The 20,476-nt window shown below is 44.7% G+C and overlaps 1 long non-coding RNA gene and 1 pseudogene across 1 annotated transcript; one reads left to right on the forward strand and one right to left on the reverse strand.

Annotated features, from left to right (window-relative positions):
* LOC147644617 (uncharacterized) overlaps positions 1-20,476 on the forward strand; it is a 323,333-nt pseudogene that overhangs the window by 271,957 nt on the left and 30,900 nt on the right.
* LOC147644624 (uncharacterized) lies at positions 12,043-16,988 on the reverse strand. The gene is made up of 2 exons (XR_015270192.1): positions 15,144-16,988; positions 12,043-12,185 (listed from the first exon to the last, which is right to left on the reverse strand). It is a non-coding gene; the product is annotated as an uncharacterized LOC147644624 (long non-coding RNA).

Here is a 20,476-nt window from a genome sequence, read left to right on the forward strand (position 1 = left end):
TTATTTGTTCTCTTCTGTTAAGGGAAGAGTTAATGAAGGGGAGGTGGGTTGTTGATAACTTGTTTATTTCTTGGTACCAGTCTGATACGTATAGTTGAGTTTGTTTCTCTCGGAGCAAAATTTTAAAGTATTGAGCTATGTCTTTAGTGTTTTGGTTAGGTGTGTGGATAAGGGGGAGTTTGGCAGCAAGTTTAGATGTTTTGACAGCGTTTTATTGCCCAGTATTCCAACGTGGCTAGGGATCCAAATAAGCTTTATTTTTGGAAAGAACTGGATGATCATGTTTTTGATTAAGGCTGTGTAGGATGAGTGGTTGTTTTGGTTAGTGATAGCGGAGATTGAGGAGAGCGAGTCAGAGCATATGGCATATTTGCCTGGAAGTTTGGTGTAGATTGAGATGGCTTCATAGATTGCTATGATTTCGCTCGAAACTACTGAGGAGTGGGCCGGCAGGAGACCGACTTTAATGGTTTTGTTTTCGGTGGTTACACTGTAGATTGTAATTTCGTTGGCTTTAAAACTGTCTGTGTAAATGAAGTTATGATTGGGAAGGGAGGATTTGAGAGTACGGAATAGTTGTTGGAAAACTATAGGAGGGTGGTGTTTTTGTTGAAATTTGCAAGTGTGGTGTTGGTGGCTTTGAGGATGTTTTGCATGTTAAATTTATTGCAGGTTTTTTTCTTAGTAGGGAGGTAGGGGATGGAGTGTGTTTTACATGTTTTTATTATCTGGTCTATAGTTCTGGGGTATCTGAAGGTTCTTTTAGAGGGTTTGATGAGAGATTTTAGCGGGGTATTTATGGCTTGGATTAGAATTTTCGAGAGTTTGGCGGTAAGATAGTCTTTCTTGAGTTCTATTGGGTTGATGCCGGCTTCAACCAGTAGGTTGTTTGTGGGTGTAAGAGTGGTTTTTAGGCGGTTGAGTTGGGATTTTGGGGCGTGTTCGTATATGTGGAGGCAGAAGTCTATTTTTGAAACTATGATTGATTTGACAATGTGGTTTAGGATTGTTGTGTTGGTATTATATTTGTGGGAGGAGAGATGTTTGATCATGCCCAGAGGTTTTGTGAGTGCTAATTTTGTATTGTTAATGTGAGAGGACCAATTGTATCTGTAGTTGAAAGTAAGGCCTAAGATTTTAAGGGTGTTGGTGCTTGGGATAATTGTTTCTCCCAAGTTGATTATGGCTTTGCAGTTGTGTTAGCGGCAGATGAGGAGGATTTTGCATTTGTCTACTGAGAGGATTGAGCCAGAGTGAGAGCACCATTTGAAGGGTTTTTATGTTTATTATGTTGTATAATGAGATGAAAATCGTCGGCGTAGGCACAAAATTTGATTTCTTTAGATAGAGAAATTATGTTGGAAAGTGAATTGTAGGCCATTAGGAATAGTATAACTGAGATTGGTGAGCCTTGTGGGATGCCGTTGTTTAGGGGAAATGAATTGGTGAGGCGTTTTCCTGATTAAACTATAATTTTCCTATTTGTCATGAAGTTTTTTACGTAATTAATTGTTTTCGGGCCTATTTTCAAATTTTGTAGTTGGTGTATTATTGTGTTCTAGGGATCTGTAGGCTAGGTGGTCTACGTAGAGTAGACTGTCAAGTACAGACTTGCCTCTTTTGAAGCCGAATTGGCTATTGTGAATAAGATCATTATTTAAAACGAACCACCACAATCTTTTAGCCATAATTTTATCCAGAACTTTAGCGAGGCATAGGTTTAAGGAGATGGATCTATAGGATGCAGTTTCTGTTTTGGGTTTTTGCGGTTTAGCTATGGGAAGAACGAGGCAAAGTTTGAAAGATTGAGGAATGTGGGTTGAGAGAATGCTATTGAAGTGATAGGTAAATTTTTTATCATTGGATAGGAAATTCGGTCGAGACCTGGCGTGTTGCCTTTTAAGGAGTGCAGGGCTGATGAGAATTCTATGAAGGAGATGTTTTTTTCTATTTCTAAGGCTGGGTTGCAGGGCTGATATGTTGGGATAGTGTTCAGGAGTTCTTTGTTAAGTCTGAATTGGGATGAGAAATTTCTATCTTCAGCTTGATCTGACCAAGTTTGGACAAACGCATTTGCAATTTCGGTTTGATCGGTTAACTCCGTGGGGTTGCAAATGCAGTGTATGTGTTTTTGCGGGTAAAAGCCCCATAGTATTTTTATGTTTGCCCACGTTATTGTGGGGTCGGAGAATTGGTTGATGCTGGATGTGAATTTTAAAATGGATGCTTTCTTTGATAGTCTTACTACTCTTTTAAGTTTGGCATTCGCTTTCTTGTATTGTATGTTATTGTATGTGTTAATTTCCCTTTTTAATTTATTCCATTTATTGGATTTAATTTTTTTTAGAAGAGTTAACTATTTGTTCCACCAGGGGACCGTGCGATTAAGGGAAAATGTAATGTTTTTGTTTTTTTTAATAGGGCTGCTTCTCGATTGGCATTAGAACTGGGTTGGGATGAGTAGTTTAGGTTGTGTGCAATATTCCTGAAGAGATTCCAGTCTGCGGACTAAAGATCAAATGATGGTGTAGAAATAAAGAAGGAAGAGATAGGGTTGTTAAACATAGATATGAGTATAGGGAAGTGGTCACTTCCATAGAGGTCGTCCAGTACTTTCCAGTGGATTTCTGGAGCAATGTAGACTGAGGCAAAAGTCAGGTCTATGTGTGTGAAGGTCTTATGGGTTTTTTTTTATATTCGTATTTATTTATAAAACAACACCTAACGTAACATTAATACTTAGAGACTAGAAACGAGGCAAGGACCCTTATTGTGCGGTACGGCCGCAAAGCAATGCTTCGCACAATAGTAGGCCTCTTAGCCCGTCCGCTCCCTTCTACCCCTCTCCAGCACTCTGAGAGCCTTCAGCACCTTGGCAGAGAATGCTGCTGTCGCTTCCCACAACCTGGGATTCTCCAACATCATCGGCACCAGCGTGTCCACCCTGATCTCCGCTCCTGCTACCTCCTCCAGGGCGGCCCTCTCCTCGTCGAATCTGCGGCATTCGAAAACTATGTGGTACACATCCTCCGCAACTCCAGAACCGCACTCCGGGCAACCATCCTCGTCGTCATGACCGAACCTCTTGAGGTAGCTACGGAAGCAACCATGCCCGCTCAAAACCTGGGTCAGGTAGAAATCCACCTGACCATGCTTCCGCTCCATCCATGCCACTAGGTTGGGGATCAGCCTGTGCGTCCAGCGCCCTTTGGACGAGGCGTCCCACTTCGCCTGCCAGCTCTCGTAGCTCCTTCCTCTAGCCGCGCTCTTCGCCTCGGCCTTAGCGCCGCCTCCTGGTCCTTCGTGACTTCTCAGCGCACACCGAACCTCCACCTTCTCACGGACCAGCTCCCTCAGGGGGACCATGCCGGCTATCACCAGAACGGCGTCGTCCGAAACCGTCCTGAACGCGCTCGCCACCCTAACAGCGCACAGTCTGTAGGTGGCCTCAACGCCCCGCATATAGGATTTCGTCGCGGCTGCTTTTGCCCACACCGGCGCCGCATACAATATTTGTGATGTTACGACGCTCGTCAGCAGCTTCCTGGTGATCTGCTTGGGCCCTCTGGTGTTGAGCAGTATGCGGGCGAGACGTCCTGCCGTCCCGCTGGCCTTCTTCTGGGCATACTCCAGGTGCTCCCTGAATGACAGCCGTGTGTCGATTAGGACGCCGAGGTATTTGATCGCCCTCTGCGATCTGATCGCGGTTCCACCGACCCGGATCTCGGCCGTTTCCACCGCTTTCCTGCTCGAGATCAGTACTGCCTCCGTTTTGTGCGCCGCTAGTTCCAGGCCGGCGCTCGTAAGCCATGCCTCGATCGTTCCGATCGCTTCGTTCGCCAGGTCTTCCGCAGCGGTACGCTCCTTGGCGGTTACGACCACTGCCACGTCGTCGGCGAACCCGACAACAGTAGTGTTCCTGGGCATAGGTAGTCGCAGAACCCCGTCGTACATGGTGTTCCAGAGCAGGGGTCCCAAAACGGAGCCCTGGGGGACTCCGGCAGAGACTTCGTATGCTCTGGAACCCATAGCTGACGCCACTACGAGCACTCTCTCACTAAAGTAGCTCCTTACTACTTTTAGTAAGTACCCTGGGATATTCAGGGCGACGAGGGACTCCAAGGTTCGGTTCCAGTCCGCGGTGTTGAAGGCGTTCCTTATGTCCAGCGTAACCACGAGACAGTAGCTCTTGGAGCCGCCTTTCCACCTCGTACCCGCGATGGCCGAACCAGCTATGTCCTTGACCAACTCAATGGCATCGAGCGTGGACCTCCCTTTCCGGAAACCGAACTGGCTCGGGGAGAGACCTCCGGACTCCTCGATGGCCGCAGTTAGTCTGGCTGCCACGATCTTCTCGAACACCTTGCCAGCGGTGTCGGTCAGGCAGATTGGCCTGTAGGAGGATGGCTCCCCCGGTGGCTTGCCCGGCTTGGGGAGCAGCAGCAGCTTCTGCCTTTTCCACCTCTCCGCAAAGATTCCCTCCTCCAGGCACTTGGAGTACAATGCGGCGAACTCCCTCGGGTGAAGTGCTATAGCTATTTTCAGGGCCCTGTTGGGTATGGCATCCGGCCCCGGCGCCTTCTTGTGGTGCACGCTCCTTCCCAGCCGAATCACCTCCTCTTCCGAGACTTCGCAGTCGACATCGGGGTGGCGGTCCGCGCTCGGCTCCACGGTCACCGGAGCTCCACTCGGGAACAGCGCTCGCACAATGACATCCAGCTCCTCGGGGTCCGATGGAGCTGTGCTGCCAGCTCTCAGGCTCTTGACCACCATCCGGTACGCACCGCCCCAAGGGTCCTCCTCCGCCTCGTCGCAGAGCTGCAGGAATCGGTCCCTCTTTGCGCCTCTTATGGCCACCTTGAGGGCCTTCCTCGCAATTTTGAAGGCCTAACTACACTCCAAGGCTCGCGGAGAGCCGCGCGCACGAGTCAGCTGCCTGCGGGCACGGTGGCAGGTGGATCGCAGATCTGCGATCTCGTCGCTCCACCAGAAGACTGGCCTGCGACTTCCTCGAAACGACCCTCTCAGCCGCATGCTCTGGTCGCATGCATGCTCCAGCGCTGCTGCCACATGGTTTGCCATCCCATCAGCTCCACGCGGCTCCCCTGTTACCATGCCATCCAACACATTAGTAAACGTCCGGATGCACAGCGTGTCCGGCCGGTAAGCTTTTTCGGGCCGCAGAGCCGAACGGGTACCTACAACAGGCACTCCGACGGAGCACAGGATCGCCTCGTGGTCGCTCCCGGTGTAGACATCGCTAACCTCCCATTTGGCATAGTGGGAGATTGCTCTGCTCACAAATGTGAGGTCGATGACAGAGGCGGCTCCCGCTCTGACAAACGTGTGCCGCCCCCCGTTATTTAGGAGGACGACGTCTGTCGCGGCCAAAGCCTCCAGCACCACGCGTCCTCTGGCGTTGGTCAGGACCGAACCCCACTCCTGGGCCCAAGCGTTGAAGTCGCCTCCGACTATGACGTTGGCCCTTCCACATAGATCGCTGCTGAGGTCCTCAAGGATCCTGCTGTACGCCTCCAGCGGGAGGCTAGGCGCCATATAGCAGCTATAGATATGGTAGCCGCCAACTTCCGCCCTCACGAATCCATCTGCTGCCAGGATGTTGGACATTTGCCGCAGGCCGTCGCCACAGAGCCACAGGGCCGCCTTGCCAGAGCGGTCCTTGGCCCACACTCCTCCCTCTCTAACCCTGTAGGGCTCGCTGATTATGGCTACATCCGCCCCTACCTCGCGCACCGTCTGCGTCAGCAGGTCCTGCGCAGCCCTGCAGTGATTCAGATTGAGTTGGATCAGCTGCATTCGGGTCTTGAGCGGACGAGCCCGCCATTTGTGCCCGGAGTCCTTTTTTGTCCGGCTGGTGGTTCGACTCTCCAGGGCCGACTCCTCTGCCGGAACTGCAGGTAGCAGCCTTGTGGCCTGCTTCGCCACACTTGAGGCAGCAACCGCTTTTGTCCACCAGGCTCTTACACCTGATGGCGATGTGCCCGAGTTCCAGGCATCTAAAGCAGCGCGGGGGGCCCTCGTGTTCACGGACTCTACACCGGGTCCATCCTATGCGGACCTCGCCTCGCCGCCTAACCTCCGACGCCATAGAGCTAAGCAGGCTGAGGACCGCTGTTTGTGTTTCCCCATACCCGGGGCGGAGGCTTCGGATCCTCACTGCACCTTCACTCAGCTGGTATTGGTCTGAGAAGGCTGTACGGATCTCGCTCTCTGTCGTGATCGCGTCGAGGTTACGAATCTCGAAGACGCAGACTTTCGACTCCTCCGTCAGCGCTCTCACTTCGGTCGCGTCGCCGAGGACCTGAGAGATGCTGACCCTCATGGACTCGGCACTCTCGTTGCTCCCTCTGGCTACCTCCAGGAGCAAGTTGCCCCTGGCCGTCCTACGCACCTTGCTGACTGACCCTCCGAGGTTGGTCAGCTTGCTGTCCTCCCTTCTGGTGACCAGCGCCAGGATCTCGTTTTAACTTTTTCCTGGTGCCTCTACTATCACCGCGTCGGGGCGAGCTTTGCGGGTTTGCTTCTTCCTCCTGACCACGGTGCTCCACGAGTCCCCGCCGTTCGCTGGCACGGGATCTGGAGGTCTTGTTGGTCCTGCTGCGTTCCCTGACCCGTACCCTGTTGCCCGAGACTTTGCTTGGGGAGCTCGTTGGGCATTCCGGATACCCCTCGCCGTCGCTGCAGGGGCTGTAGCCTGGACTTGTGGGGCTCGCGTCCGCCCTGGGACTTCGCTACTCGTCCCCGCGTCTGTTGGCTGGCTGAACCTTCGCCTCGGCTCCGTTTGGACTGCCTGGTCCTTCCTCCCTGCGGCAGCCGTTTGCTGGGCCTTGCTTACGCCAGGCTTGCCGCCAGGTGCTGACTGACAGCACTTGGAGCAGACGCTCTCCCGAGCGTACGGCTCCCTGGGCTCATCAGGTCCTTCGGCCGCCAGCTCTATGCAAGAGTTCAGGTTCCGCATCTCGTCAATCATCGACCTTATAGCGTTGTTGATGTGGCGAACCTGCTTCTCGTGGACAAGGCTGTGAAGCTCGTCCAGCAGCTTTCCGAGCCTGCAAGCGCTCTTCGTGCGCGTAAGCGCCCGCTCCTTGACCTCCTCGGTGTCTGATGGGGGCTCGACGACGGTAGCTTTGCTCCTTTTGGGACGCGTGCCCCTGGGACCGCTCACAGGGCTGGCCGGGTCCCTGCCTCTCTTGGCCGAGTCAGCGGGATCGCCGGTTTTACTCCTCGCTGGCGCCGGGGACGCCGCGAGGGGTGGGGATCGGGCCATCAAGCTGCTCTAACTGAATGCAGCAGGATCCCCCGTGCCCATTACCGTCTCCTGGCTTGGTGCAGTACCTACCGAGGCGGCCAAGTCAGCCACCGCCTCGACGGGGTGTGATGAAATGTTGGGTAGGGCCTCCAGAATCCTTGCCCTAGCCGTGGGTTTCCCCACGGGTGGATTTCCACTTTTGTGGCTGCCACCTGGAGTATTTATGTTGTGTTCCGACATTCCAGTAAAGGGTGCATTGTCGCCCAATGCAAGGCTGCATTTTATACCTTCTGCCAGGTTCTTTGGCTGCCGGCCACTATGGCACAGACGCAGACCAGGTAGTCGCCCACTGTGGGTCAGACGCTACCTGGGTTTGAAATTTATGTGCAGCTAACGCCTGCTGCCAGGCATTTACCACCGCCGGCCACTATGGCACCGACACGGTTTCACGCAGCCGCCCACTTTGGGACCGATGCTGCGAGGGGGTTTGGGAAGGACAGACGAAACGGCCAGTGCACTTTCGGGGTCCCACGTTGGCCAGGAGTTTCCCCGTGACTGAACAGGTGGGAGTTATACCGCTCCTGCTCGGTCGCCAGAGCCCCGTTAGGAATGGTGAGCCGCGTAGCGGTGGGGATGGCGGTTGGTCAAATCCTTGACCTTTACCACACTCAGGCCTCCCAGTGCAGCTTAGGACTTAGGTTTCACCCACTTCCCCTTACCCCTTGCCAAGGATCAAGGGCCGCAGCCCAAAAATATATGCTACCTCCAGCATATGCAGAGCAGACGTGGGTGTCGCAACAAGGAGCTTTCTACAGCGTGAGAAAGGGCTTGACAGCGCCACCTGTCGCTCGAGTAGCCCGACGCCACCAAAGGCAGGGGGGGGGCTGCCAGACCGGGTAGGTCTCTGGCACCCCACAACACTAGACCCAGCTGATCTCGCCAACAGCTGACGTGACTAGCGAAAAAACTGCGGGGGCAGCCACGTTCACCTCGGGAGAAGCAACTCGCGAAAAGCAACAGAGGCAACAACAAAAAACATCGGGGGAAATGCTCTCACCACTCTCTCCGTCGACTCGAATCGTTGGAATCCGAGGTTTGGATTTTTCCGGATCCTCCGCGGACGCCTGGGACCCGGCTCTGCACGTGAGTACCGCCGCCAGCTTCACGCAGCCTGCCGGCGCCCCGTTGCGCAGGGTACACTGCCGCAACCCGCGCACCAAACACAAATTGCGGGAGCACCACCGCAGTGCAACCGCACTCGCGACCACGTCACACACGTCCAAAAGAAGGTCTTATGGGTGGAAAAATGTGTGGGGGTTTTGTCATTGAGGAGTATATATAGTCGGCAATAATTTTACCTCTGCTGTTATGTTTGGGTGAACCCCAGTAGGGGTGCCAACTGTTGAAGTCTCCCAGCACCAGCGTGTGGTCGTTTTGTGGGTTAAGGACATTCTCTAAGTTTCTTACGTTAAATGTCTTGGAAGGGGATATATATGCAGATATTATGTTAAATTTGATTTTCGAGTGTATTTTTGCCCCAACTGCGTCGAAGTCAGTGTCTAGCGGGGTATGGTTTTGGGAGATGAAGTTGTGGATCAGGAGGGCAGAGCCACCGAAGCTGTTATTATTGCTGATGCTAGTGTAGAGTGTGAAATTGATGGGGGTGGGGAGTAAGGAGAGATTTGTTTGGTGGGTTTCTTGAAGGGCCTTTGTGGCCTTTGTGCCTTAATTAGCATTTGTAGTTCTGTGTAGTTGTTTCTATAGCCGTGTATGTTCCATTGTATGATTTTAAGCAAGTTCATTAGATGTTAAGGTGTGCTTATAGATATAAATAATAGCTAGTAGTTATATATTGTGCTTAAATTGATTACTGATCTGAGGTTATAGATTCTAAGACGGAGAGTTAATTTAGTTTAGACCAAGTTATTATTGTGTTTTGTTCGGATTTGAGGAGACGTTTATTTCTATTAGATGTGTTTAGGGGGAGAATTTTTGTAGATTTTTTCTTTGTGGTATCGGCTTGGGAGGTGCTGGGTGCATCCGATTCTGCTGACATGGGTTCGTCTGAGGTGATGCGATGGGTGGGTCAAATTCGTTGGAACTGAAGCTTACTGTTTTCCTGTTTTTTGACGGTTGTGATTTTGTTAAGTTGTGTTTTGTTGTTGTGGAGTAAAGTGAGCCGTCGTGGTGTCATTTGATGTAAATGGACCAGGCTCTCATGGTATCAACTTTTTCCAGTGTTTTTAGGGCTTGGACTTCTTTGTTGGAGAGGAAGATTGGACAGGCCTTGTTGAGGGCGTGATGGTTGCAGGTTGGTGAGGTGCAATTTATGCAGTTTGGTTTATTTTGGCATATTTCTGAGTTGGCGAGATCAAGGTGTATTGTAATTTAGTATTTAGTTCCTAAATAAAAGTCGGTGTAAGTCGATTCACTTTGATTTTTATTATTTTATTTATATGCGCGCACAACCAGCCTTGTCAGTAGAAAAAGGAAACAGTGATGATAGAACTTAATATCGATAACGATTTATAAAGTAGAGATCAGGCAGTGTGACCGCATTTGTAATATTGGTTTTGATAACATATTCCAACACGCCCTCCTCAAAATTAACATTACAAGTTTTTTATAAGTACTGGTGCGCATTCTGGGAGTTACAATAAAATGATTCAGCATTTGCTGCATGGATTGGGGAAAACCCAGAAAAACCCAATCAAATCATTGTATAAGATACTAGCTGTACCCTGCCACGTTTCTCTGTGGCATATTGTGGTTAAGAGGGCACTTCTGAATACATCAATGTTCCGGCAAAATCATCTTCCTGGCATAAGGTGAAGAAGGCAGTCAGAGTTGTCGCTGGCGGATTCAGGACTCTTTCTTGCACATTTCTTTCTGTGAAATAGATACGTTGACCATTCTCCAAATAGACTGCCAAGTGAACTAAAGCTGGATAGCGTTCATGAATGGGAAACGAACAAATTCTCCATGCAACCTCGTTGCTGCTTATGTATCTTCCAGCCTGGTATTGAGATATTTCATCGACAACTCGTACTGCATTGCTGTCACCATTTTCTGCCTGAACACCAAAAACTGCCATATCGCTGCCTTTATTCACGTACTTGCAGATATATTTAATCGATTTCACGGAATTGCAATATTCTACGTTGATGTGCGCTTTGTATGATTTTGACAATAGTGGTGAACCACCCAACGATTGTCTACCTCAATATCACCAATTCTCATGTTTAAAGTTGCCGAAGTCCCTCCATCTTCAGTTGACCGTCTCCTATACAGAGGATATCCATCTTCCCCTGTTACGGTGTTGGCTGTAAATGCTCGAGGATATCGCTTGAAACACTTCCCGTCTACCATGCTTGGTGAACTTCGGTTGAGGGTACCACATGGGCCATGGATCATGTTCTTGATGACAACTGCATGCAAATCTGTATCAACCTCTGCCCGTGGAATCTCAGCGCATATCACATTGTCAATTTCGTCTGGAGTAATTTTATCATACAGCCAAATCAGTATGTGCGCATGCGGCAATCCTCTCTTCTGCCATTCTACTGAATACATCCAGCACCGCACAGATCCAAAAACTCCATGTTTCACAATGAAATCCATCAGTGACTTGAGCTTTTGTCTAAAAACACGGGCTGTGATGTCATGCCTATCCCTATATGATTGTCCAGGAAATAACAGCTGCACTATCTCGTCCCAAGCTGGATTGCATGTGAAGGTGATAAATAAGTCTGGACGGCCGTAGCAACGAACATATGCCTGGGCATCTTGAGCATATTCATGCATGTGGCGTGGACTACCTATGTATGAGGATGGCAAAATCGTGAGCTTTCCAACGTTGGTTGTATTACGGTCATTCATCACAGCATCCCGCAAATGGGTATATTCCTCGGACCGAAGTTTCTTCTGATTCAATCGGAGGAACAGCAAACGTTGTTTCAATTTTTGCATACATATCGACAATGTACTGATGAAACAACTGACGACATTTCAATATATGATTGCAATCGGTCCTCCGAACCATTAACCTGTATGAGTAAAAGTTCATCGCGCAGCCGCGTCTCTCGGATGGAGGCCCGTTCTTCGTCAGTCATATTCGCAATCTTACGTCTTTTTGCTTCTGTATTGCGAATACGACGACCCAATCTCGACTTCTTTGGTGGCATGACTTCGTTTCTTACTGAACCTGAACAAAAAATAAAATTTGTATCTCCAATTTCTTCTTTCAATATGTTTTTAATGTTTGACAGGAAATGCTTTGATTTGCTTGTAGAGGGCGCAGTAGTAGGGGCACGGGAAACGCTAAAAAAATAGATATATTCGCAACCGCAGATAAGCTATCAACATCAAAAGTAGTCAATAACCGAGCTGGAACCTCAACGCATGTTCTCTAAAAATTTGGGCATAAACGGTTCAGATCTTTTCAAGTTTCTTCTTTCAATATGTTTTGAATGTTTGACAGGAAATGCTTTGATTCAGCTGGCTGCCTGTAGATGGCGCAGCAGTAGGGGCACTTGGAAACGCAAAAAAAATAGATATATTCGCCACCGCAGATAAGCTATCAACATCAAAAGTAGTCAATAACCGAGCTGGAACCTCAACGCATGTTGTGTAAAAATTTGGGCTTAAACGGTTCAGAACTTTTCGAGTCTATGAAGGATGTAGACACGAACAGAGCATTTTTATATATATAGATGGTAAATTATAAAATTCTTACTTCAGTAAACAATAAACTACATTTTGGTACTATTTCATTTGGTTAAGTTAGATTAAATCATATATGTAGGATTTCCTAAAAATTAGTTTTCTTGAATTTAAATTAGTCCCATTTTGCTTCTTAGGGTGTTGAATCTTCCGATAGCCAGCGGCTTTGTAAGGATGTCAGCGAGTTGATTTTCTGTGGATATATACTCAATAGAAACAATATTATTCTCGACCTGTTCTCGGGAAAAATGATATTTTATATCAATGTGCTTTGATCTTTTATGGCATGATGGATTATTAACAATACTTATGCAACCTTGATTATCCTCAAAAATGGTTATAGGTCTTTCTAATTTTATGTAAACGCTTTCTAGAAGACTCTTCAACCATAAGGCTTCTCTTACAGCTTCAAACAAAGCCATATATTCAGCTTCAGTTGACGAAGCAGCTACTGAACTCTGCCTTTTTGTATTCCAACAGATTAAGTTGGAATCAAACATTTTAAAAATGTAACCTGTTGTACTCTTTCTATCGATTTCATTACCGCCCCAATCAGAATCAACATAACCTGTAAATATGTTTTCGAATGCTATATTTTTCTTGAATACTAATTTCATATCAATGCTACCTTTAAGATATCTTAAAATTCTCTTTAGGGATTGCCATAACTCAGAATTATATTTATTTGTGTAACGACTTAAAATATTTACTGCAGTAGCAATGTCTGGTCGTGTACATAACATAACATACATTAGGCAACCAATTAAATTGCGACAAGGTGCATCATAATTCTCCTCAGAATTCAATAACTCATAATTAAGTTTAATTGGGAGCGGTGTACTGACTGCTTTACAATCTTCCATTTTAAATTTATTTAAAATCTTTTTAATATATGCTGATTGACTCAAATATATTTCTTTTTCACAGAATTCTATCCTCATTCCAATAAAATACTTTATTTGTCCCATATCAGTCATTCGGAATTTGTTCATTAAATATGCTTTAAAACTATTCATCCTCTCTATATCTAATGTGGCTATCACCAAGTCATCTACATATAGTAGTACATAGATGTTATTATTGATATCTTTCTTATCTAAAATATATATACAGCGCTCAACAGGTGAATTTACAAATCCACATTCTTTTAGAGATTTCTCAAATACTTCAAACCAGCATCTCGCTGCTTGCTTAAGTCCATATATTGCTTTATTTAATTTACATACTTTATCTTTGACACATGCTACTCCTTCAGGAATTTTCATGTAAATTTCTTCTTTCAGTGTTCCATTTAAGAAAGCAGTTTTTACATCCATGTGATGTACGTTCAAGCCATGTTGAGTTGATATTGACATTATGAAACGAAAACTTGAAATTCGGGCAACTGGTGCAAATGTTTCTTCATAATCTATTTGATATTTTTGCATAAACCCACGTGCAACTAATCTTGCCTTATACTTTACAGGGTTTCCAAATTCATCGCATTTTAAAGTAAATACCCTTTTACTGTCAACAATATTTTTGTTTTCAGGTCTTTTAACAATGCACCATGTATTATTCAATTCATGGGCATTTAGTTCTACATTAATAGCTTCTTCCCAGGCACGCTTATCACTTCTACTTCGAATTTCATCGAATGTGCTTGGAATATCACTAAAAATGCTGTGAGCATTTAATATACATTTATTAAGATCTGTTTCATCTTCATTATAGGATATTTTTGGCAAGTTCTTTAATCTATTACTTCGTCTAGTGGAAACTTCAACAAGTTGTTCTACGACATCAGTATCAATATGATTTTCTTGTTTTGATTTTGATTCCGTACTTTCATTCCGGATAAAATCGCTGTATTTCTCCTTACTCTCATTCAGGACAATTGATTGGTCATTTTCCTTACTATCATTCAGGAATTTCAATTTATTTGAGTTTTCCTTACTCTCATTCAGAACCTTCGTATAGTCGTCTTCCTTACTATCATTCGGGAAGTTTAATTTGTTTGATTTCTCCCTACTATCATTCAGGACATCTGTATGGTTATCTTCCTTACTATCATTTGGGAAGTTTGATTGACTTGATTTATCCTTACTCTCATTCAGGACATCTGTATCATCATCTTGCTTACTATCATTCGGGAAGTTAAATTGACCATATTGCTTACTCTCATTCAGCAATTCAATATCGTTCAGAACAGCTCTAGAATTTATCATGTTTGTTTCGTCAATTATTACATCTCTTGCAATAATAAACTTTTCATTATTTAAATCCCATAATTTAAAACCATTTGGTTCATAACCAACTAGTATTGCTTTAAATGATTTTTCATCAAATTTTCTCTTTCTGTTTTTATTATGAACGTAAACTGTTGACCCAAAAATCCTAAGATTTTTTAAACTTGGCTTTCTATCATGCCACATCTCATATGGAGTTTTTTCAAAATTACCAAGTGCTCTAGTTGGAATTCTGTTCGTTAGATATGTGGCTGTTAGCACAGCTTCACCCCAGAAGGTTTTATCTAATTTTGCACCATTTACCATAGCACGCGCTTTTTCTGTGAGAGTCCTTATCATCCTCTCCGAAACTCCATTTAACTGCGGTGTATATGGTACAGTTAGATGGTAACTAATCCCTCTCTGGACACAAAATTCCCGCATATCTGTTGACAAATATTCCCTTCCATTGTCTATGTATAAATTTACAACCTTTAGATTAAAATGCGCCTCACTTTTTGCAACGAAATCTTTAAACATGTTAAATACATCAGATTTATGCTTAATTAAATAAGTTACACAATAATGTGTAAATTGATCTACAAAAATTACAAAATAATTCTTGTCATCAATTGAAGTAGGTGTGATGGGACCACACACATCTGAATGTATTACGAAAAGTGCTCTTTTAATATAATTTTTATTTTTTTGTTTTGCAAAAGGTAATCTAGCTTGCTTTCCATTAAGACAAGCTTCGCATATCTCTGTAATAGGTAGAACCTTGTCTAAAAGTTTATTATCATTAAAGAAATTCTTTCTTTTTATATCTAACAATTTCCCTTCACTTATATGACCTAGCCTTTCATGCCATAATTGATCTGTATTTTTGTTTTCCATATTTAATGTAAATGCTGCAAACTTAATAATAGGTATATTGTACATACCGGTATTCTCAGCAACTAACAACCCATTTTTGGATATTTTCATTCCGTTTTTGTTAAATTCCACTGTCATCCCAGCCTCTTGGAGGCGCTTCACCGAAATTAAGTTGTCAGGAACTTCTGGGCAATAGAGGACATCTTCCAGTGTTATTTGTCGTCCATTATACAGACGCACTATTCCACGCCTTGTTGCATAAACAAATTCTCCTTGCTTTGCCACCGCAATCTTAATGGGAGGCTCCAATTGGATTGAATCCATGAAAAGGTTTTTGTCATTTACAATATGATCACTGGCACCAGAATCCAATATGAAGCTGACATTCTTATCGGAATTTGTCAGATTCTGATTTGCACGTTTAAGCATAAATGCAAAACCAGGCTGAGTTGTCGCGACTTTTGCTTGTTTTTCATTTTCTTTATTTTTATTTGAATTTATTCGTTTATAACTGTAGCAGTCCTTCTTAACGTGTCCCTCTTTTCCACAGTAGTGGCACTTAATATTTGTTTTCTTAAATTGTTTACGTCCAGTATTATTTATCCCTTTCTTGTAATTATTTTTAAACGGTCCACTTCTAACATTCTTTCCGTTAAAGGAACTAACTGTATTCATTATCTTTCTACTAGTATCATTAGAATCATTCTTAATTTTAATTTCATGATCTAACAATCTGTGTTTCACAAATGCTAATGTCAAATTTTCTACAGCCAATGTTTCAATGGCAGTGATTACTCCGTTATATGATGATGGCAAAGTCAGCAATAAATGCGATACTTTACCCATTTCATCAATTCGAGATCCTGCGGCCATTAATTCATTGACAATTTCATCGAATATTATAAAGTGATTTGAAAGTGTCATCTCACTTTTAAGTTTAAGAGATAATAATTTTTTTTGAAGCGACAATTGCGATGCAAGACTTTTTCTCTCATAGGTATCATCCAAATTCTTAAATATTTCTCGCGCAGTTTTGTCGCTTGTCGCAAAATTCAAAAAAGAGTCACTTAAATGTTGAATTATTGTGCTTTTTGCACGTCTTTCTGCCTTTAACCAATCATCATCAATTTCATGCGGTAATTCCCCATCTAAAACTTTTAAGACCTCTAGCTCTTCCAGGAGTGCTCTTACTCGAAATTTCCATATCCCATACTTTTGCCCATCAAACGGTTTTATATTATTCTTTGTCTTATGCATATTTTCTTTTTAAATTTGTATGTATGACTTGTAAATGTGAACTACGAAAATGAAGTATGTATTTGTGTATTTGTGAATTTCATAAGAACCACTCTATTTCATCAGATTTCAAAGAACTTTAAAATGAAGTATGTATATGTGTATGTGTGAATTTCACAAGACCAATTCTATTGCATCCGATTTAGAAGAACTGAAAAAAAAATTAAGTATGTATATGTATGTGTATGTGTGAATTTCACAAGAACTATTATATTCTTCAGATTATTTATATCTAATAATATTATTATATTTCACAAAACTTTTATATTTCACCAAGAATACTATATTTCACAAGACCTATAGAACCGTCTCTGTGTATGTGTGAGTTTCACAAGAATCAAATTAATATATTAAGTTTTCTTCACTTTCTCTTCAATAATATGTTTTAGTGAGGGCTGGGCCCATAACCTATTGTAATTTAGTATTTAGTTCCTAAATAAAAGTCGGTGTAAGTCGATTCACTTTGATTTTTATTATTTTATTTATATGCGCGCACAACCAGCCTTGTCAGTAGAAAAAGGAAACAGTGATGATAGAACTTAATATCGATAACGATTTATAAAGTAGAGATCAGGCAGTGTGACCGCATTTGTAATGTTGGTTTTGATAACATATTCCAACAAGGTGGGATGGGAGTCCACAGTTTGCGCAAGTTGAGGGGCTTTTGCAGAACTTTGTGGTATGGCCGAAGCGAAAGCAGTTTTTGCAGTGCAGTGCAGTAGGGATGTAGGGGCGAACCTGCACTCTTTCGTAACCGACGTTCAAAAATTCTGGTAGATTCGTTAGTTTGAAAGAAAATTTTATGAGGCCAGTTTCGTTTTGTTGAGTTTTATCAAGAGGTTGTCCGGGCATATATTTGTAGATTTTTTCCACGGCTTCTACTTTTTGTGATTTGAGGTTCTCCAGTATTTCGCTTTCGCTTATTCCTCTTAGGTCATTTGAATAGATTACGCCTTTGGTGGAGTTTAGGCTTCGATGTTCGGAGATTTTGATGGGGATGTTGAGGTAGGGAATGTTGGACGGCAAACAAACAAATAAACTATAAGGTCACTTAAAGTTGCCGAAATTGTCTGCTTCTTCGCTCGAGATGTAGATAAGAGACTTTATCTTCTCGTTGGATGAACACAACCGATCACTTCAGCTGTCGAAGGTGAACTGGCATTCAAAAATATTGACTCATAATGTAAGCAAATCACTTCCTTGTTTTAGTAGTTTTTTGTGTACTTGTTCGCCTCGATTCGCCCTTTGTGAGTGGTATCAGTGTATTCGTTAATGTTTAAATGTAAAAAAAAGTACAAAATCTAGCTTTTGATATTTGCTGATTTGCCTGTATTCATTAATTCACTCACGCTGTCTTACTACCTTTTTGGGTCGAATTTTTTCGCGCTACCTGCTTCTCCATTACATTTGTAATGTTTCTTTTGTGCTTATTATTTTTTGTGCTCATTTGTTTTTGTTATTTCTCTTAATACCCAATTTAGCTTTTTATTTTGTCCGCTAATGAGTCGCCAGTTGTGTCCACCGTCATCAGCAGGAGCGGCCTCTTCTATTATACTATCCCCAAACATTAGGTTAAGTTAGGTTGAACCGGACGGCCCTTATTTATCCGGATTTTGTTTTCACATGGACCTGGAAAATCTTATGCGATATTGAAGTCCTTTAGGATCGCTGTAGTTTTTGCAAAGGCAAAAAGTTCACCTGGCGTTTTTTTGGAGGTATCTGCTAGTGATGACAGTACTGGGGCACCTAGGTGTTTTACTCTTGCCTGCGTTAGGGCTGGGCACTTACAGATGAGATGCTCCAAGGTTTCGGTTGCCTCGGATTCATCGAATTTCCTCCAGTTGCCGTTATTGGGGATGCCCAGCTTGACTGCATGCGCAGCAGCCAGGCAGTGACCCGTAAAAATTCCCACTAATAATAGTCCGCAGTCTTTTCGGGATAGATGCAGTACATAGTATATGAGTTTGGCATTTCGGTCTTTGCACATGATTTTAGATGTTTTGTAGGTTGCGGAGTTTCTTCTCCATCAGCTTCTTGCTTGTACGACCCCCCCCCCCTCTCCAACTCACTTTGGAGCGTTCTTATAGAGACGTTATCTGTTCTTTCGTTAGCTAGTCCGACTCCTTCCTTTGCAAGTTCGTCTACGGTTTCGTTTCCATCTATGCCCTGGTGGCTGGGAACCCAATAAATCTGCACCTACGTTGTCATGCTTAATATATCTTGTGCGTCCCTGCTCCATATCCTCCTTCCATCTTGGAGCCGTCAATGTATATGTTGAGGTATCGACCATGGTTCTGAACCGTTTCCTAGTCTTCAGGTCCCATAAATGTTCCTCTTTTCACTTCAGGGCAAGTTCTAAGCGTCATGTTGTCAGATATACTGCTCATGGTTTGACCATCCCTGTGGCGACATTTTCCCAGCGCTACTATTCGTTGTGCAGCCTTTCCCGCGGTCAGTTAAGCGTGAATATCCAGGGGATCAATTCCAATTATAGTCTCTAAACCTTTTATGAGTGTTGTCTTCAGCGCCCCAGATATGCAGAGCAGCGCCTGCCGCTGGGTTCTCTCCATAAGCTTTTTGTAAGTCCTCTTTTCCATGGCTTGCCACCACACTTAGACTCCGTATAGCAGTGTCGGTCGTACCACCGATATGTAGACCCAGTGCATCAGAGCGGGTGAGCGGCCCCATATCTCCCTGAGCAACACTCAGCAACACTTCCATGATCGAGCTAAGGATCGATGGAAAAACTTTCGTGATAATTATGCTAATGTCGTCAGCATCGGCTGCTATCTTCGGGCCCTTCCTCTCGAAAATTCTGATTAGGTAGTTGACCACTAGATTCCATAGGAGGGGCGATAGGACTCCGCCTTGCGGCGCGCCTCTGTGCGCTCCTTTCACCATGGAAGCGGTGCCACAATTTGATTGTATCTCTCTGCAACTTAGTAGATTTCATATCCCGAAGTTGATGGCGGGGTGCGTGTTGGTCGCTCCTAGGCGCTTCATTATTGCATCTATGCTTACATTATTGAATGCCCCGGATACGTCTACAACGGCTCCGAGCGCATATTCCTTGTTGTGCAGGGCCCTCTCAATAATGGCTACTAATGAATACACCGCCGTCTCCACTGATTTCCCTGTTGTGTAGGCCTGCTGGTTGGTGGACAGTAATCTGCCTACATCGTTAATGATGTATAGGTCCAGCAGCTATTCTAGAGTCTTGAAAGAAAGGAGATGGCTTATCGGCCAGTAGTCCTTGGAACTGATTGGGCCGATTTTTCCTGTTTTGGAGAGGAAGGCAGTCCTCGTGGTCCTCAATTCGATTGGTATATAGCCCGTACTTAGACAAGCTGTCTAGTCCTGGCGCTTTACTCCACGCGAAGGATTCTATAGCCTAGTGAATTCTTCCAGAGGAGATGATCTTAACTGGTTACAAGTACCTTGTGCTCCTTGGCATCGATGATCTCTGTGCAACGTGTGAAGTGCGCGTGTGTTAGTGCAGTTAGGGCCTCTTCGTTACCCTCAGTCCTGTGTCCGTCGTCGCGTTTGAGCTGACTTTGTATGCGGGTTGCTTTTTCCCGCGTTCTAGTCGTTCCTGGGGACGTCTCTATGTTCGTGCTGAAGTTTCTCCAAGAGCTTTTTGCGCCCTGCGTATTTCCTTAGCAGGATTTAGTATTCCTCGTTGATTATGTCATCCTTTGCCTGCTTAGCGAGTTTGAAGAATTTTGTGTGGTTATCGCGTTGGAGCGAGACTTCCTTGTTCCACCAGGACCTTTTCATGCTTCTTGAAATCGTGATGCGCTTAGTAATTTCTTAGAGAGGGTCTCTAGGGACTTTTCTATATATTTATTAATGCCCCCAGAAAAGTTGCGAATTTACGAGAGATTATTTCTTTGAACTTTCCCCAGTTAGTGTCCCCTGCGGTTTCTAAAGACTGTTGGTTTTGAAGAGGGATCGAATTCGCATTGGATCTGTATGTACCTATGGTCTAAGAAGGATAGTCTCTCAAAGACTTTCCAATCCGATACAATTATACTTTGTCACTTTATTTCGGGGCTTCCCCATACGATGTGGTGCGTATTGGCGTCTGCACCCACGATCAGTTGCT

The sequence above is a fragment of the Drosophila serrata genome, unplaced genomic scaffold (assembly GCF_035046125.1).
Source record: "Drosophila serrata isolate PLE 108 unplaced genomic scaffold, ASM3504612v1 contig_128, whole genome shotgun sequence".
Classification (NCBI taxonomy): Eukaryota; Metazoa; Arthropoda; class Insecta; order Diptera; family Drosophilidae; genus Drosophila; species Drosophila serrata.